Source organism: Oenanthe melanoleuca, chromosome 1A, assembly GCF_029582105.1.
Source record: "Oenanthe melanoleuca isolate GR-GAL-2019-014 chromosome 1A, OMel1.0, whole genome shotgun sequence".
NCBI lineage: Eukaryota > Metazoa > Chordata > Aves > Passeriformes > Muscicapidae > Oenanthe > Oenanthe melanoleuca.
This window is the reverse complement of record NC_079334.1, coordinates 19,077,227-19,095,448: the sequence shown is the minus strand read 5'-3', so window position 1 is coordinate 19,095,448 and position 18,222 is coordinate 19,077,227.

The window sequence follows — 18,222 nt, the reverse complement described above, 5'->3', positions numbered from 1 at the left end:
GATATGGAAGACAATATTATTTAGGACAGAGGGATATTACTGCAGTCTTCTGGCTGTGTCACCTGATAGCAGTACAGGCTTCTTTTTGGGTTAGGGTTATACCTGACATGCTGGTTGGAAACAACTCAGAAGTTAAAGCCTTTCAACAGAGCAAGGTCCACACAGACAGGCCTGATGTCCCTTCCTACAAACTTTACCTTATTTATATCCTTGCATCTTCTTGGCTCAAACATTGTTACTACAGCCACAAAATATTTAAATACTTCAAAATATAGCCAAAACACTGCAGTCCTGGTTTGAATTTTCCAGAAAATGTCTCTAGCTGGATGTTGGCTTATCTAGTTCATATTTCAAGATACATTAAAGCTCTTGAGGAAAGTTATGCAAAGCCAGATCACTCTTTATGAAGTGTGGATCCAGGGAACAACTCCTCTTTCATGGCAAAATTTTCAGAAACACTTAGGATTTAGTTCCAAGAAAATAGTGTAAACATTGCTCTAAGGTAATCACTTGGTACTGCAAACTTATAAGATCCTAATTTAGCTGGTTTTGTAATTAAATCATAGGATCAATAATAGGGGTGGATTAACTTGTTCTGATTATGAAATGAGTGTTTGAAAAATAATTTATATTAAGAAAAATATGGAAAACCTGCAACTTTTAGTAGCATTAGCAGGGTAGAACTGGAGCTGGGCATGTGCTAAAAAGGAGGTTAATGTAATGTTGTCTTGACTGCCAAGACGAGTCAAGGTTACTAATTGCTGGCAACAACTCAGCAAGCCAGGAGTTATCTTTATGCCTTTTGGCTTGTCAGGAGGATAACATTTAAATTGTTTCTAGAGCTGAGAAATGTGTGAAAATGGTGTCCCTCTTCAGGAAATCATACTGAAGAAGTGCAGATGATATCAATGTACAAAAGCACTTAAAAACTAAGAAAGAGAATTAATTTATTTTTCATTGATGGTCCTGGATCTGATGCTAAATATTGCAGTCCTCATGCTCCGATCAATATTAGTTTGTATTTATGTTGTTTTTAATTAGTCTGGACAATTGTTTGACATTTTTTTACAGAATTCATTATATATACAAAAGCCTCTTGTGGCTTGGATTTATTTGCTGCAGTCCATCAGCTTTCCTAAATGAGCCAAACACTGGAGTAGAGAAGCATCTCTTGTACAAGCGTCCATTGGTTTTGTATCTTCCCCAATCCCCTTGACTGTTCAAGGCATTTTCGTAAATATGTAGAGCTTAAGTTAACCCATTATTTCTTACCCAGGCAGAAAGGAGAGCTTTCCAAAGCCCACAGGGATTAGAGCTTCAGCTCAGTGTGTACTGGGTAAAGCAGGGCACTGCTTACACCAGGCACACTGCCCAGAACCCCCCACGGTAACTTTCCCTCTCCCAAGGGATGCCTGGCCCCTGCTGCTCCCTACTCCCGGCAGACCCTGCTCAGGACAGAGCAAACAAAGGGCAGCCACAAATCTTCCCCCCAAAGCATGGGACTGCTCCATGCACACAACCCACTGACAGCCCATCTCCCCTAAATTCTCAGGTGGGATGGGATTCATGCATCTCTTTACTGCACAGGCTGCTCGTGCACCAGGAGCCTGTGAGAAGACTGTTGGAATCACAGGAGCCTCCAAGTGCCCCAGGCTGCTCTGGGCACTGCTAATGTGCACTGCAGCAGCCTCTCCTGGCCCTGGAGAGGACTTTATCCTCCCTTCCTTCAGGATGGAGCCTTACACAAACATGGGGAGGAGAAGAAGACCTCGGAGAGTGAGGGAGGCAAAAAACATCTCAGCATGCCTTGTTTCCTCCTCAGCATCCTCATTTTACCTCAAACACTGAGTCCCAGGCTCTTCTTCTCCCCTTGGAATGACCTGAGTGCTGGGCAAAGGGACAGAGTGACAGCCCTCATACCATGGCAAGAGAGACTCCCTGTTCCTGGGAAAGGAAGAGAGGATATCCCTAGAATTTGAACACATGGGACTTCTTACTACATACTAGTGCACTTCCATGGAATGTCCATGGAATCAAGTTCCCTCATTTCTGCTGTAACTTCTGCTGTTTGAGCTGCTCCCAGTTTTCCAATCCACACTGGCAAGATAAAGGAGAGTGTTCTCTAAAGGCCTGCTACATCAACTTTCTGAGGTCCCTCATTATTATGGCTGTACAAACAGCTGAAAAATAGAAATTAATCTCTTTAGAGCCACTCATAGCCACTCAGATTTTGACAGAAATGGGAAATCACAGCTAGGAAATCTCAATCCCGCCTTTGATCCCTAAACTTGGAACTACAGATTAATTTGACAGATGTCTGAGCCTCATTAATATTGCTATTGTCTTTCTCTGAATAATGAGCCTGATGATCACTGAGCTCCTTAGGGACAGGCAGGATTTAATAGTACCCTCATTACTATAAAAATATGCACACCACAGAAGGGTGGTGGGTTTTTTCACATGGTCATGAAAAATGCATTTGAAAGGGAATTTTGCAGTCTTTCCAATTTTGTTTAAATACCGTAGGAAAAAAGAAAGGAAATACTTAAAATCTGTTGTGATAGGATTGACATAACTGGGAATGTTTTCAGCTTATTTTACAGGCTCTGTTCATGGCAAAGCTTGTTCAAATTGCCAAGGACCCAGTGGCACTGTGCCTATGGCAGAGTGGCTGTAGCAGGAGGAGTTCCTGGGGGAACAGGGACACAGCCAGCATTCTTCCACATTCTGGTGGTTCTCTGGTTCCTATAATGGCTTTGCAAAATCAGAATCTGAAAAATGTTGGTATCCAGTAGCTCTTTAATCTTCTTTTTACTACTGACATCAGACAATTTCTGCTTTAAAATCTCACAACTGGGGGAGTTCAAAAAATAATTACAAAATGGAGGTTTATCTTTAAGATCTGTTCAGGAGTTTACTGAGGGAAAGGAGACATGGCAGGAAGACAAATTGAGAATTAATTCAAGATCTGTTAAGGGAATCCTTTTTGGGTTGGGAATAAGGCCAGTTCAATTAGCCTACTTGAAGTTCCCAGAAGATCTCAGGAGGACAAATAAAAGATGGCTGATGCAAGATTTTCAGGGTTTTTTGGATGCCAAAATCCCAAGGCACAGCTCCTGCTTTCCTGGCACTCCCCTCTCTACTTTTGGGTAGGGTCACAAGAGTCATTTCAGGAACTGAATGAGCAAGCCAGGGGAAAAAAAGAAATCATCTCTCAGACCCAGCTAAAGAGGCTTGTCTAATTTTTCTAATCCCATGGAGTTACTAGGCTAAGATTGCCACTTCTCCCACCCAAGTTACTGACTCCCGTTCCCTTTCCCAGATTTGCCAGAATTCTCCCTCTGATGAAATTTTCTCCATTTCTGTCCTGAAGAGGATTCTGTTAATACCTCCCATCCTTCTGCTGGCAGTCTGTTCCAAAATGCACAATCTTGATTTCCTCAGCAGGGGTAGAATATCTTCTCTTATTAAAAATACCAAAGCACAAGCTTAGCCAGAGGTGTGTTTTATTTGACATGAAGAGATGCAGTAAAAATGCTTCCCTGGGACAGCTTGTGTTTCAGCCATCCTACAAGCATTTGGCAAAGGTTCCCAATGTTCTGCTGGACTGTTGGCTTGAGATTTTGTTAACCCCTTTCAAAAATGGCAGTTTCCACTCTCTCCAAGCGCAGATGGATGGAAATTTCCAAGTCTTTTGTCTGGAGCTATGGCAGAAGCAAACAGAAAGCCTGAGTCTCTTTTGATTAATCACAGGGGAATGGAGTGGAGAAGGATGATTAAAAGCTTCATTTCTAAAATTGGCCCCAGCAGCATTTTTCAAACATGCAGTGAATTTTGCCTCCTAAGGCAGTGACCACCAATGTGTTCCTTCCCATGTGTGCAAGGTCAAGGGAACAAGACAGGAGCAGGGAAAGCACAGAAGTTCGGTGGAGAGTTGTGGGACTCTCTGACAGTCTGGGGTCTCCCAGCACAGTATCATGTGCATGGAAAGAGAGAGGAGTAAGAAGATCTCCCACATGGTGCATGTCATAGATGAGATCTCTGCACCATGGTATGGCTATCCCAAAGAAGACATTTTAGTGACATGCCAGAGAAGTCTGTGCCAAAGCCAAGGTTTTCTACTGAGACCCCCCTGGCCATGTTTAAGTACTTCAGCCTCTTGCATTTCTCAGTGTCAACCCTGTGAGTCTTTCCATTGACTTGAATGGAAACTGGGAACTGCTAGGCTCTTTCTCTTACTGCTAATTTAGATGTCTCTTAGATGTAGTTCAGTTGGTGTTGAACTTCCTTCTGAGCAATTTTCCAAGCTAAGAAATTCTGCAAGTGTTGGTCAAAGTGGAGAGGGTAAACTTGGAACTACAGATTAATTTGACAGATGTCTGAGCCTCATTAATATTGCTATTGTCTTTCTCTGAATAAGGAGCCTGATGGTCACTGAGCTCCTTAGGGACAGGCAGGATTTAATAGTACCCTCCTATGATTACCTATGGTTTGTACAACACAATCTCTGATTTGCCAAACAGAAACCCCACCAGAATGGGTGTTTAAACTCTTACCCAAAGGCATAACCCCTCTGCGGCCTCCCAACCCTAGACCATGGCACCTGACCCCTGATCCCAGGCCTTGAGTTTTGATTCTGACCAGTGACCCATGACCCCTGGCCCAGCACCTGAGGTCAGGATGATGCTGATCCCTGGCCCCTGGCACTGACTGGTGACTGCTGGCCCCAACCCTGACCCTTAAACCTCAGTCTGACACCTGACCCCAAACTGTTACCATTGTCCCCAACCAGCTAGCTTTGCACCTGCCCCCACCTTTGCCATTGACCTTAGGCACCAAACCACAACCATTGGCACAGACCCATGACCCTGATCCCTGACCTTTAACACCTGAGCAGGCAGCAGTGGCCCCTCACCCAAACACCCGACCTTGGACTGACACAAGACCCCAGTGCAGGGTCTCTGTCCCCATAGCACTGAACCCTGACTTAACCCCAGCCCTGGCCATAAATCCTGAGACCTCACCCTGACCTCTGCCAGCCCCCAAAAGAGAAAACAGCCTTGCTATTGATCGGGAAGACACAAGTGGTACTTAAGTGAAAACACCATGAACAGGTGGTTTTTAACACTACTGCACCTGCTTGACCTGTTTGCACATGGTTTTCTTGAATTATTTTGTTATTGAAACCACATTATAGCTTTATAGTCAGACCAAAAATTTGTCATAACACATCTCACCCAGGACTCCGCTTTTAGGTGATCAGAGACTCGTCTGGTCTTGCTTGTGCTGAGAGCCAAGAAGAGACAAAGACTCTGAGGATGAGTGAATAAAGCCCACAGAGCACGAGGGTGGCAGCGTTTTTCTCCTGTGTGTTTAAAGGTAACAGAGGCGAACCAGCAGCACACTGGAGCTGGTTGAAGGGTGACTATTTCGACACGGTGAAATGTGATTTTGCTCTGTTCCCGCAGTGGCTGGAAGGGGCCTGTCCGTGCCCGTGGGTTTGTGTGACTGCTGTGCCGGTGCCGCTCAGCCAAAGCGCTCCTTCCCGCGGCGCGGACAGCCCGGGCTCACGGCAGCCCAGCCCCGCAGGCAGCCCGGGCTCACGGCAGCCCAGCCCCGGCTCACGGCAGCCCAGCCCCGGCTCACGGCAGCCCCGGCTCACGGCAGCCCGGCCCCGGCTCACGGCAGCCCCGGCTCACGGCAGCCCGGCCCCGGGCTCAGGGCAGCCCAGCCCCGGCTCACGGCAGCCCCGGCTCACGGCAGCCCAGCCCCGGGCTCACGGCAGCCCAGCCCCGGCTCACGGCAGCCCGGCCCCGCTCCGTGCCCGCAGCGCCCGGCCCGGCTGCCAGCAGGGAGCAGCGCTGCTCCAGCGAGCGGGGCAGCGCCGGCCCGGCCGCGGCAGCGGGAGCGGCTCTGCGGCTGCGCAGCGCTCGGGCCGGGCCGGCTGCGCGCAGCGAGCGCGGGGCGGCGGCCTTGGCTGCCAGGGCCGGGGACGGGACAGACAGCGACAGCGCTGACAGCGCTCACTGCCGACAAAACCACCTCCAGTGGGAGCGTTCGGTCTGCGGAGCTTGGAGCTGCTTTACTCTAGGTGCTCCTTAGCAAGAGTTCATTAGATGGGATGCTCTCCGTGAGAAGTTTTAAAACTCCTGCAGGCAGTGAGAGGTGCCCGGTCAGCGCCATCAGAGGCGAGGTCACCTACAAATGAGCCGAGCCCAGCTGGGCTCTGGGCCGCAGACACGGGCACGGCGCTGCCGTCTCCAGCTCGGGCTGTGCCAGCCTTTGGGAGCTCCTGAGAGCCTGTGTTAGTCGGGAATGAGTCTGAGCTGGGCCTGGCTGCAGCCGGCTGCTGATCCTACAGGCTGGGAGCGGCAAAGCTCCTTTCCCAAGGGCCCCGTGGGGTATGTTCAGCGTAGCCTCAGTGTTCCCCTGGAGCCCCTGATCCCCTCTGCTGCAGGGGCTGAACTGTGGGGCACAGCGGTGTTTTTGCCGTGCGGACAAAGCCAGAGCTGTGTGCTGGGGCAGGGCTGGTCCTTCGGAGCAGCCCCGCGCCATCAGAGGGCTCAGCCCCGGGGCCGTGTCTGTGCTTGCAGCTGCAGCTCCTCTCCACCCTCAGCTACCTCGCAGTGCCAGATCATTTCTCATGGACACTCGCTCCAGGCTCATTCTTCATTTGGCCTGGGTTTGAAATGGCGTCTGGAAGCAAAGAAACCCTTGTCCCTCTGCCCCACTGAGCTCTCCTTGCTGGGCCCAGGAATGTTCCTCCTTCTGACACTTCCCATCACCTCTGACCACTCATTTCTTCAAGAAGCTATTTCAGTCACTTTTCCATATGTATTTAGTGATGTTAGGAAAAATACTTTGGCCAGCAGGAGGATTCCACATTCCAACACAGAAAAAGCGTGAATTTAATTACTTGGGGTGATATTTTCATAGTAATAAGAAAAGAATTCTAGAGAAGGATCGTTTCTACATCAGCACAGGCAAAGTGCAGAGGATGTCATTTGTCTTGGTGTATTTTACAGCTGTGGAGGGCAGTGCATGACCAGGCTTACAGAGATTCTCTGGGTGTGTTTCAGTGCAGGGAGAGCTGTGTCACAGCAAAGCCTTCCCAGCCCTACAGAGACATTTCTGGATCCTGTGCTGCCAGTCCCAGGCTCTATTCCAGTTTCTTTTTGGGCTGATTTGTGCACAGTGTGTATGAGACATCCCAGAGCACTTTAGGGACCTGTCATTACTCACATCACTCCATCTGTCCTCATGTTGTGCAGGGCTTGACTTCAAGGGCTTCTTGAATGCACCAAGGAGCCCAGAAGTACAAGACAAACAGCCCTGCAAGGGGAAAATGCCATGGACTCGGTTCTCCTGCAGGGCTGAGACAGGGAGACAAGAACAGGCTTTAGCTCTGCTGCCCAGTGGTGCATTGGAGGATGTGTAGTTACCTTTGATTTTTCGTACCTGGCTAGGCTGGATAAAATCAGGCAGATGAATAAACGTGCCCTTGCTCTGAAGAAGAATGAGTGAAATGTGGTAACCCATCTCTAAGGCCACACCTGAGATAAAAATGAAAATTTTCCCATGTGTTGAAATGTGGACACTGCAGAACTTGTCTCACACCAGTGCAGAGCTACTGGGCTGGCTGGGAGCACAGTGAGAGCTGAACTGCTCCTGCCTTTGCTGTGCACACAAGTGGCCAATTTCTCTGGGGGCAGAGCAGTGTAGGGGATGCACAGAGCCCTCTGAATTTGTGCTGTTGTTTGGTGTCTAACTGGATGTAAAACCTGCTTGGACGTTTTCCCATGTCTGGGACATTGTTAATGGCTGTAAACCATGGAGAAGTCTACTTTGTAATGAGGAAGGGCTTCTGCTACATCTTCAGAGGGAGGACAGGCAAAGAGGAGCAAGAAGACCTTTCCCTCTCTGCTGACCTACGTATGATATGGTCCCCAATGACTCTTACTCTTAAAAGGCACTTTCAAGTTTTTTTTCCTCAGTAAAGTCACGTGTAAATATAATCTCTTTGTTCTACAGCAGCCTTGAGGGAAAAACAAAGACTGTGTGTGTTGTTGTGGCTGAGCCTGTACCATGTAAGTTACTGAACTCTTTAAAATCTCATTGAGATAATAGCTCTCATGCCATGACAGTGATAATTTCTCTGCTGACAGGCTGAACAGGCCAGCAGTAGCTGAGCTGTAACTCCTGGAATTAGGAATTCCTGCTGAGATCCAGTGGCCATACCCCAGGCTATGTCCCTACATCTTCCTGCCATTTGGCTGATATGCTGTCCTCCTCCTGCCAATGCTCTGACTGTAAGAATGGAGCACTTGTGCTCTTGAAGTAGCTGAGACCTGTTGCAGAGCCCAGTAAAATTGCTGAAGCATTTTTTGGTGGATTTCAATAGGTTTGGCTCTAGGCCTCAGCAACATTGCTCTTGCTCAACATGAAACTGGAAGAAAGCTTCAGTAAATCAGCCAAACTAATATTCTGCAGGGTAATCATAGCTGCTTGGAAAAAAGATTGGATGTGGGAAGCATGTAATAGATTAACAACTATTATTTTTTAAAGCTTTATGTGAAATTATCCAAGCTACCTCAGCCTTGCTTCAACTTGGTGAAATAGAGATGTCTTTCTATGTGTATATGGGCTTTACACTAAAATTCAGGAAGCACCAAATATCAGCTTTAGTCTTGTGGCATCTCTGCTTGATGCACACACAAAGTAACTGCCAAGAGCAGAAGTTACCTTAGGTCTTCCTTTGCTAATTTCAAACTCCTGGAGGGCTGAACCTGGTGCTCAAGCAGAGATGGAAGTGACTGGAGGCAGCACTGCTTGCCCAAGACACAAAGATTTTTCATAGCAGCAGATCTTGCCCTTGCTCCTGTCAGTCCCTCTGACTTCCCATGCTGCTGTTCCCTTGCTCCTTGCTGTGTTCCTCACTGTTGTGTTCCAGCTGCCTGGCCCCATCCTTGAGCTGACGGATTCTGTTGTTGCCTACTCTTCTGAAAGGTCCAGAGCTGCTGACCTGGGCCCAGGCTCAGCTTTGGTGGCTTCATCAGTTCAGCCTGGCTGTGCTCTTCTCAGAGGTCACTGACACACAGATAACTAAATTAGCTTGAAAGTTGTGCTGAATGTCTTTACAATAAAGCAAAGCCACTAGAAGCTATATGCCATTTCCTGAAAGCAGCTGGTCCTTGTTTCCTTCAGAGAAAGGATGCTGAAGCAGCACTGTGACTTTGCATGGCTGTTCCTGCATTGGTGGTGTTCTGCAAAATAATGTGAGCACATTGGATTGGAGCTAACATGCCAAAATCTTGGTAAAGGAAGACCACCCTGCATTCAGTTATAACTTGGAATAAAATCCTGGCTTTCTAAGGTTTCTTTACTGCTGTCTAATGTTGTGGTGTTCTTTCAGTAAAAAAAGTGCTCCCACTGTCTTTCACTCATCACATATATGTGATATTTTGTACAGAGTTCTTTGAAAAGCTGCAGTACTCTAAATGGGAGAGATTCACATTTAGGAAAGAACATGTAGCATAAAACCTCTGGAAATTAATTACTTAGTATGCAAGTGAATGATGTACTTTTGCTGATAATAAATTAAGGCTTCATTAAAAGGCTCAGAAATTTTCTCAATCAGTATGATCTGATTTAGTTTAGGGACTTTTTTGGAGGGTGGTGATAGAATAATTCTCATGTTTGTGGAGATCAGTCATGGTTGTAGCACTTACTGCCTGTTTTCCAAACTGGATTGGCCTTCACCATGACTCTTGTAAAAAATGAAGGCAGCAAAGTTGTGCTGAATCTGATGTTGCTTCTCTGTTTTGGAGGCTGCTGTGCTGCTGGGCCTGAGAAATGTAGAGAAACATTCCTTCTCTGTACATGTACTAGATCTGGGGAAGTGGATCCATAGGAGATCTGCCACAGGAGACACAGCTCTTGGCATTTAACCTTTGAAGGGTAAAACATTCTGAAATATAATAAAGAAAAATCTGATCATGCTTCCTCTCCTTGTGCTTGCAAGAAATTGAGCTCAAGGAAGCAGCTTTAGAAGAGGTAGGAGATGGAGGGAGAGATGGATGACAACGAGATATGAAAGACTGGCACCAATGTGGTCTAACTAGATGAAGCTGAAATTTAGTAGTCCTTATTAGAAATTACTTCCTTTCTCTAGGACTTGTTTAGACATTGGTATGTGGCTTGTGTGTAAAAGAGCACTTGCTTGACAGAACCATTCCACTTATTGTGACCAAGATGTTCCATTGCAAGCAAGGGCTGGAGAATCTCTGTGTCCTTTAAATTAGAGTGCACATGAAATACCTGTAAAAGGCTGAACAGAACCCTGTTCTGTAGCCCATGGAACACAATCATAGTCTGCGACCTTTGGCTCCTACTCCAAGTTCTAAATGTACTAAAAGTGTACACTTCAAGTTCTGTGCTAAAGCTGGAATATTTTTTTCTTTTATTTACTTGTGGTTTTGTTGTACTGTTTCTGTTGAAAGCAACAGTTAGATTTCTGAAAATGATCACCTGAGCAATTAGAATGGATCAACCTTTGCTAGGAATAAATTGCCACTAGAAACAGTGTTTTTGGCACCCAGGAAACGTGGATTAGTAGGGAGTAATTAATGGGCCTAATTTGGTGCCACAAAGGGAACATCACAGCTCTTTGTGCTCTTGACACAAGCTGAATGTTAATGAGTCCCCAGAGGTGTTTGCATTTGTGTTCAAATTACTGTATCCACATGCCTGGCTCAGCCATATGCATTTACCCAAGCAATGCTCAGGGTCTGAGAATCCTTCTGCCTTTCCCTGTCTTTGCAATGTCTGTTGGCACTTCTTCAGTCCTGTTGGCAGGTCTCTCCATTCAAGTTCTGTGTCAACAGCAGTGTTCCCCAAAGTGATATGACAGAGTGACTCAAGCTGGCTCAACTTGAAGGAATCCAGCTGTGCAGTGAAAACAAAGCACCCACAGTCTGGTACATGGCATGGATCTGTCCAAGCCACAAGAAATGGACACCTCCTTGGTTCATCTGTGGACATCAGGTATGTGAGATCTCAGACAAGCATGTGTAGTGTGAAGTTTGGCACTGCAGATAGTCCAGTGGCAGCCAAATTTTTCTGCTGTAGTGTGATGTTTCCAGAGTTGAAGTTAAGTGAGAATAAGAGAGAGCTGGATTAAAACTAAACTTTAAAACTTTCTCTAAACATTTGTTTGCAGGCACATAACTCAGAAATTGCCTCTTTCCTCCTTACAGATTCTCTTTACTTTGAGAATGGCTGATGTGCTAATTTTTCCTGGTACCTCTGCTAATGCTCTCTTGGTTTTGGAAAGGCAAATTTGAGCTATGGGGTACCTCAAAAGGAAGTGAAAGAGCACTGATGAGGCTCTGTTTTTCATCTATGTTGTTCAGTGTTCACAAGTTTGGGAATAGGGATAGACCTGTGTGATAGGCACCAACCTCAGTGGGGGCCAAGATAAGGAAGACTTAAGTATTTTTGTGCATTGTCGAGATGGAGCTCAGTTAATCAGCCCCAGTCATATCTGACTTTTTCCCCATCTGAGTACTAGAAATACTATAGCCACGATGAAGTGATACCTTTTCTTTCAAATTCTCTTTGCATTTTCCAGGTAAGAATGTAAGGGGTTTCAAGCTATAGCTGAAAACAATCTAGACTGTACCTAGACTATAACTGTAGGACTTCTTTTTTCACCCCATTTTTGGATTAATGTATGTTCCCTTGTTGGCAAGGGTTGAGAGGTAAAATGGCTCACACACACACACACACAAAAAACAAAAACAAAAACAAACCCCAACAAACAAACAAACAAACAAAAAACCAAATCAAAACAAAAAAACTAAAAAAAGCTTAGAGATCATTGACCTGTTGGTTGCTGCAGGGGTTCTATTTCAAAGCCTTTAAATCCCTTCTATGCGTTTGCTTTGTTTTTTGTTTTGAAACGGATGCCCTCAAGTTGCCAGGCTGGAAGGCTGCCCAAAAGGCTGTTGGCATTCATGGAATTGGTCTTCCTGTGCATGTAGCTTTGGAGTTGTGTGCATGATGCTGTGTCTTTCCTGAAGTTGGGCATTGGACAAGCAAATAGGTGACATTCAACTTGTTCACATCTCTAGACTGGTCATTTTGCAGAGAAATTGCAGGCAGGAGTTACTGCCTGATGGCAGATGTTGGTCATCTGCAAACACAAATGGAATGAAAGAAAATCTGAGACACCCGTTCAAAGGCCTCATTGACATAGGAAGTGTTCGTTTAATATACAGTTAAGTGTTTAATATACACCCTCAGCATTAAAATAAAGCTTACTAGCTTACAGATTATTGAAAATACCAACCTGCAGGAGCTTCAATTTAAGAACTGCCTGCATTCATTTTTACTTTTCAGTAAGATGTAGTGAAAGCAGTGCCCTGGTTGGAGCAGAAGAAAGGTCGTTTTTGCATGTCAGTGTGCATGGATGTTTTTGTGGCTGCGTAACTTGAAACTCAAACCCAACATGGAACACAAGTAGAGTCTTTTAAGTAAGGTGGTGACATTGCCATCACTGGAGATACACATCTGTTGACCTAGTCTGAGTTTGACATGGATAAACATGCTAGTCCTTCAAGGATGTAGAATAAAGAACTGCAGAGATATTTTCTTCCAGCTCTAACACTTCTGTGGAGGGCCTTTGCAAAGTGGATTAAATGACAAACAACCCCATGTGCTTATGTTGTCACTGAAAATAGAAGGCAATATTTGGTTTCACTGAAAAGCTATGTGAAAAGTTGTATATACTGGAGTTGCATGGTCATGGATGACTGCAATCATTCATCCCTCTGAGTCTTTTGCTGAAAAAAGTTCCTTACACCATAGCCACATGACATCTACTAGCTGTCTCTCCCATCAGAAGACCAAGCTATCTGTCCATAAACATATTCCAACAAAGGAAGGAAAAGCCTGGGATATCTATCCCAGAAGTCTCCTCAGATGACAAAAAAAGTGCAAACCCTGTGGATCTGGTGAAACTTGGATTAATACTGTGTACAGAAAAAGGACTTCAACATCTAGTAAGCTGTTCTGCATAAATATCCATACAAATAAAATTAGTTATTAAATCTGAATTATTTTCATTGGTATTATATTAAAATTATTCAACTATTATTAATACACTTAAAAAGAAAAGTAAGATGAGGTTACTTCCTTGGTGAGTGTCCCTGTTTGGTTTTGGAAGGTATCCACTGCAGAAGGAAGATCACTTCTGTCTTGTGTGCCCTGGTTCTCAAAAACCTATAGTATATATAGTACATATAATGTCACCTATACAAAAAGACTTCTGTCAAAAGATAGTTTCTTCAAGGGGGACAGACCAAGCAAGAACAAGTAGGCTTTGAAAGGATGTCAGTTTTTTTATGGCAGAACTCTAAACTAGCCTTGGCAGTGCAGCCATTCCAGACAAATTACAGGCCAAAATGTGTCCCAGGAAGTGAGCCTGAGCTGACATGAGTGGACTGGGACACTTTCAGTAAGCCTTGTGCAGCTTCAATAACTAGGGTCACTTTTTCTTCTGGACAAGGTCAACCTTTTTATGATGGTGCCCTGCTGTCCAAATCTTCAAATGTATTGAATATGCAACACATTGCAAAACATGTAGCCAAACAACATATATTTGGAACTTCCTTACTGAAACTGCAGCTGCTCCTATGTGGAAAAGTGATATACACTGTTAAGCCATACTAAATCTGGTGTAACGGGGAAATTCTACTCGGACTGGCAGCAGCAGTAAATGACATGATCTGAGGAACAGAAGGAAATACACCAAAAAACGGGAATACCTCTTCTGATAGCCGAAAACAAATTATTGAAAGAATCCTTCTCCTTCAATGGCTTCCCCTTTCATCAAGGATGTGATTCAAAACTGCACTGTAAGAGATGGAAAGGTTACTGATGTCAGTAGATCTTGCTTCGTATCCACGTAACTACAAACTACTTCTTAGATAATTCCACTGCAATTTACAAAAATGCACAATTTTATGGAACTACAACATCAGCCTTCTCATGGAATCTGGTGCCTCATGATCAAACATCAAGCTTTTCATAGTTTCTTTACACAGCCCCCAAATAATGCTGCTAGATGTCTGAGGTAAAGACATGATATATTTATGAGAGCAGTAGATCTTGTTCCTGTGGACAGAAATATTGTAGAGATAGATGCCTCAAGCTCATTTTAGACCAGTGGGCACATCACTGGTTTGAGGATACAGAGGGAGTGGGTGGATTCATCAGATCTCAGGCACATGAACATGGCACTGTGATGTTTAAAAGGCTCTTGGAAATATCAGCAACTGGACTGTTGAAAAAGGCTTTTGAAATTTCTTGAAACCTACAAAAGGATGGAATTTTGGTCTTGGTCTCAAGGAACTAAATGTCTTGATAAAAGCTTCTTTAGTTAGAGATGAAGATTCTCTAAAAGACAAGACAGCAGTTAAATGGTGAAATCACAGTGGTGCCAGCCTGGAGGATGAATGAAATGATCTCCTGTTATGGTAGAGGCAGCAGACAGAGACATATTGGGTCTTCTCCTTGTAGCCTGGGGATAGAGGTTGAAAGGCTTTGTCTGCTTGGAATGTGCTGTGCATCCTTAGGGATACAAGAGAAGTGAATAGAGAGAGGGGGAAGTGCAAGAGTGTGGCAGGCTGGATGGTGTGCATAACCTAAGGTTTGTGTGTAGGGAATGAACTTGGGCTCTCACAAGGATGTAGCAGTGCTGGGCTGGCTCGACTCACATGGATGGCATGTTTATCTTTCTGTGTGTTTCAAGGATTCTGTAATTTGAATGCTAATAGACCATTCCTGTGGTTTGCTTTGTTCCATGGAATCTGAGCAGTGTTTTCTAAGTCACTCTGGCATCTCTTCCAGTTGGATGAGAGAAGCTATTCCAGTTGGAGGACAGACTTGGTGGAGGGCTGAAAACTAAAACATACCAGAGAAAATGCCAGCCAGAGAACACAATGGGGATCATGGAAAAGCCAATATGCTACAGCTACAGGGTTAATGCTATTACCAGGGGGAAGAATCCTCCAGGCTGCTCATTTTGAATGCCTTCCTTCTCTGTGGAACAAAGGGCTTGGATCCAAGTCATGACATGTAGACATAAAGGAGAAGGAGCTTGAAACACAAACTCCTGAACTGATCCATTCATGTCAATATAGGAAAACAAGATAATTTATATGTTCTTGGTGCAAGTACTTGCATCCTGGCATGTAGGCCTCTATTCAGTGTTTCCAGGTGATGCCTGTTGGACGCTAACCTCAGGAGCTGGCAAGGGATGGAGCACTTTGGCCCCAGTTCAGGACAGCAGAGCATTCAGCACTCAGGAGAATTTACTCACATGCTTAAAGCCAAGCACATGTTTAAGTGTCCTGCTGGACCAGGGCCCACTTGTGTAGCACCTTGCAGAACCAACTTGAAAATGGTGGAGTGGGCAGAGCAGCATTAGCTCATGTTGTCACTCCCTTTCCAGTGCTTGGAAATGAACAGAGTGCTGCAGCCTTAAGCCCTCTCCTCTTCTTGTGTCTGCTGTTCTTCTTTCTCTTCTTCTCCTTCTTTTCTTTTTCTTCTTCCCTTCCTTGCCTGGTAACTCTCCAAATGGATCTGGGAAAAGTCCTGCTAGGACCAAAGCCTGCATCTTGCAGGCTTGTGCAAAGATTTGTTGACTTCCCTGGTGCAGAGTTTGGTAGTTGGTCTTGAGGGTCTATCCAGCAAGGAATATTGATCCTGTGATCGATCAAGAGAAGGCTTTGGTGGCTCTAACTCTCTGCCAGCAGCTCAGCAAAGGTCCCTTCACTGCAGTGGCAGATTGCCAGCTGCCCTGTGGCCTCTGGGATGCTGTGCTCTGGCACAGGCTGGCTGCTGGGGCTGCAGGGGGCAGCTGGGCACACAGCACTGTCTGTGTGTCTGCACCCAGGGGCTGCAGCCAGGCAGAGCCCTGGGCCATCTTCCTCATCCCTCCCTGTCTCCCCAGGCACTGCCACCCCAGCCCTCCTCTGGCACATGTGGCAGGGCTTGGACTCGGGTGTGCTGCAGCAGATCTCTTATGTTAATACCCTCCCTAGAAACAGCCAGTCATGTCTTGGGTCCTGTGATCTTGTGCACCTGAAGCCAAAAATTCACCTTTCATCTGGTTGAGCAGGCACGAGCTGCAGTAGGATCTTTGTTCTCGTTCTTTTAGTTTAGTCGGAGTTTGCTTGCTGTGGTATGAGACAAGTGTTCTCTTCCCTGCAGCGTCTTTTGCCTGTCAGGAGTGTTAATGATGGAACTGAGGCTTAGAGCACCTTCTTTCTTCACTGCAGGGGCACCAAATTGCTGCTAAAAGCATAGCCTTTGTTCATATATTAGTGAATTTCTGTCAGCTGTAGCCAACCACTGCCTGTTTTCTGAGACACTTCCATTTGGAAATACTGTGGCTTCTGGATACACTTTCATATAACATGTGTGTAACCCTGCAAAGAGCTGATAACCCAAGGAGGAACTGGCTCCTACTAGCTGGAGGTGATTTTAGAATGCCATTTGCTGATGTCTGTTTTTAATGTAATTTTCCCATTTTTCAGGAATTTTAAATAGAAAAAAATAATGTGTTCCAGCACTGACAAGCCCAAACTTTGCTGTTTATGATCACTGGGCTTTGAGAGTTCACCCTGATTCAGCTGGTTTGTCCTCTGAGTTGAGAGAGCTCCCTGGCTTCTCATTCTCTGTGTGTTTGCACTGCAGATAATCTCTTGGTGAAGTCTTTGATCCCACAGCATTGGAAAACAATTCTTAACTTTGAGTTGGGAAAGAAAATTTACATGGAAAAAAACATCTGTGCTCTTGGTACAGAAGCCATAAAACCTTTCTTAAACATATTACCAAATTATTAAGCCAGCTGACTAAAAGTCCTGTGATGTGCACTGAAGGCTCCATTTAAACACCAGTGTGGTGTAAGGTAGCTCATGGCTGGCCCAACTGCTCGAGAAATGAGCAGCAAAGTGATGATGGATGAGTCCTGGGATCATTGTTGTCACCTTCAGTGAAGACATCCCATTACCTCTACCTGCTGCTGTTTGTGTTTTAAAACCCAAGGTAAAAAACTTCATCCCTGTTTCTAATCTAAATCTACCTTCATTTAGTTTGAACTATTCTGCCGTGTTCACATCAGGCCCTGCAAAATTGTCTGTCCCCATCTTTCTTACTGGCTCTCTTCGAGGACTGAAATGCCACAAAGTTCTCTCTTCTGTAGGCTGAACAATGCTAAATATCTCAGTCTTTTCTCATTGGAAAGGTGCTGCAGACCTTGGATCACCTTGATGGACTTCTTCTGAATGGCTCCAGCAGGTCAATGTCCTTCCTATGCATGATGATGGGAGGGAATACTTTGGTGGTCACTCCCTTAGATCACTGTGTATTTGAAAAACACAGATGGACCCAATTTTAGAAATGAAGCTTTTAATCATCCTTCTCCACTCCATTCCCCTGTGATTAATCAAAAGAGACTCAGGCTTTCTCTTTGCTTCTGCCATAGCTCCAGACAAAAGACTTGGAAATTTCCATCCATCTGCGCTTGGAGAGAGTGGAAACTGCCATTTTTGAAAGGGGTTAACAAAATCTCAAGCCAACAGTCCAGCAGAACATTGGGAACCTTTGCCAAATGCTTGCAGGATGGCTGAAACACAAGCTGTCCCAGGGAAGCATTTTTACTGCATCTCTTCATGTCAAATAAAACACACCTCTGGCTAAGCTTATGCTTTGGTATTTTTAATAAGAGAAGATATTCTACCCCTGCTGAGGAAATCAAGATTGTGCATTTTGGAACAGACTGCCAGCAGAAGGATGGGAGGTATTAACAGAATCCTCTTCAGGACAGGAATGGAGAAAATTTCATCAGAGGGAGAATTCTGGCAAATCTGGGAAAGGGAACGGGAGTCAGTAACTTGGGTGGGAGAAGTGGCAATCTTAGCCTAGTAACTCCCATAGGATTAGATTGGAATGAAAAATTAGACAAGCCTCTTTAGCTGGGTCTGAGAGATGATTTCTTTTTTTCCCCTGACTTGCTCATTCAGTTCCTGAAATGACTCTTGTGACCCTACCCAAAAGTAGAGAGGGGAGTGCCAGGAAAGCTGTGCCTTGGGATTTTGGCATCCAGAAAATCCTGAAAATCTTACATCAGCCATCTTTTATTTGTCCTCCTGAGAT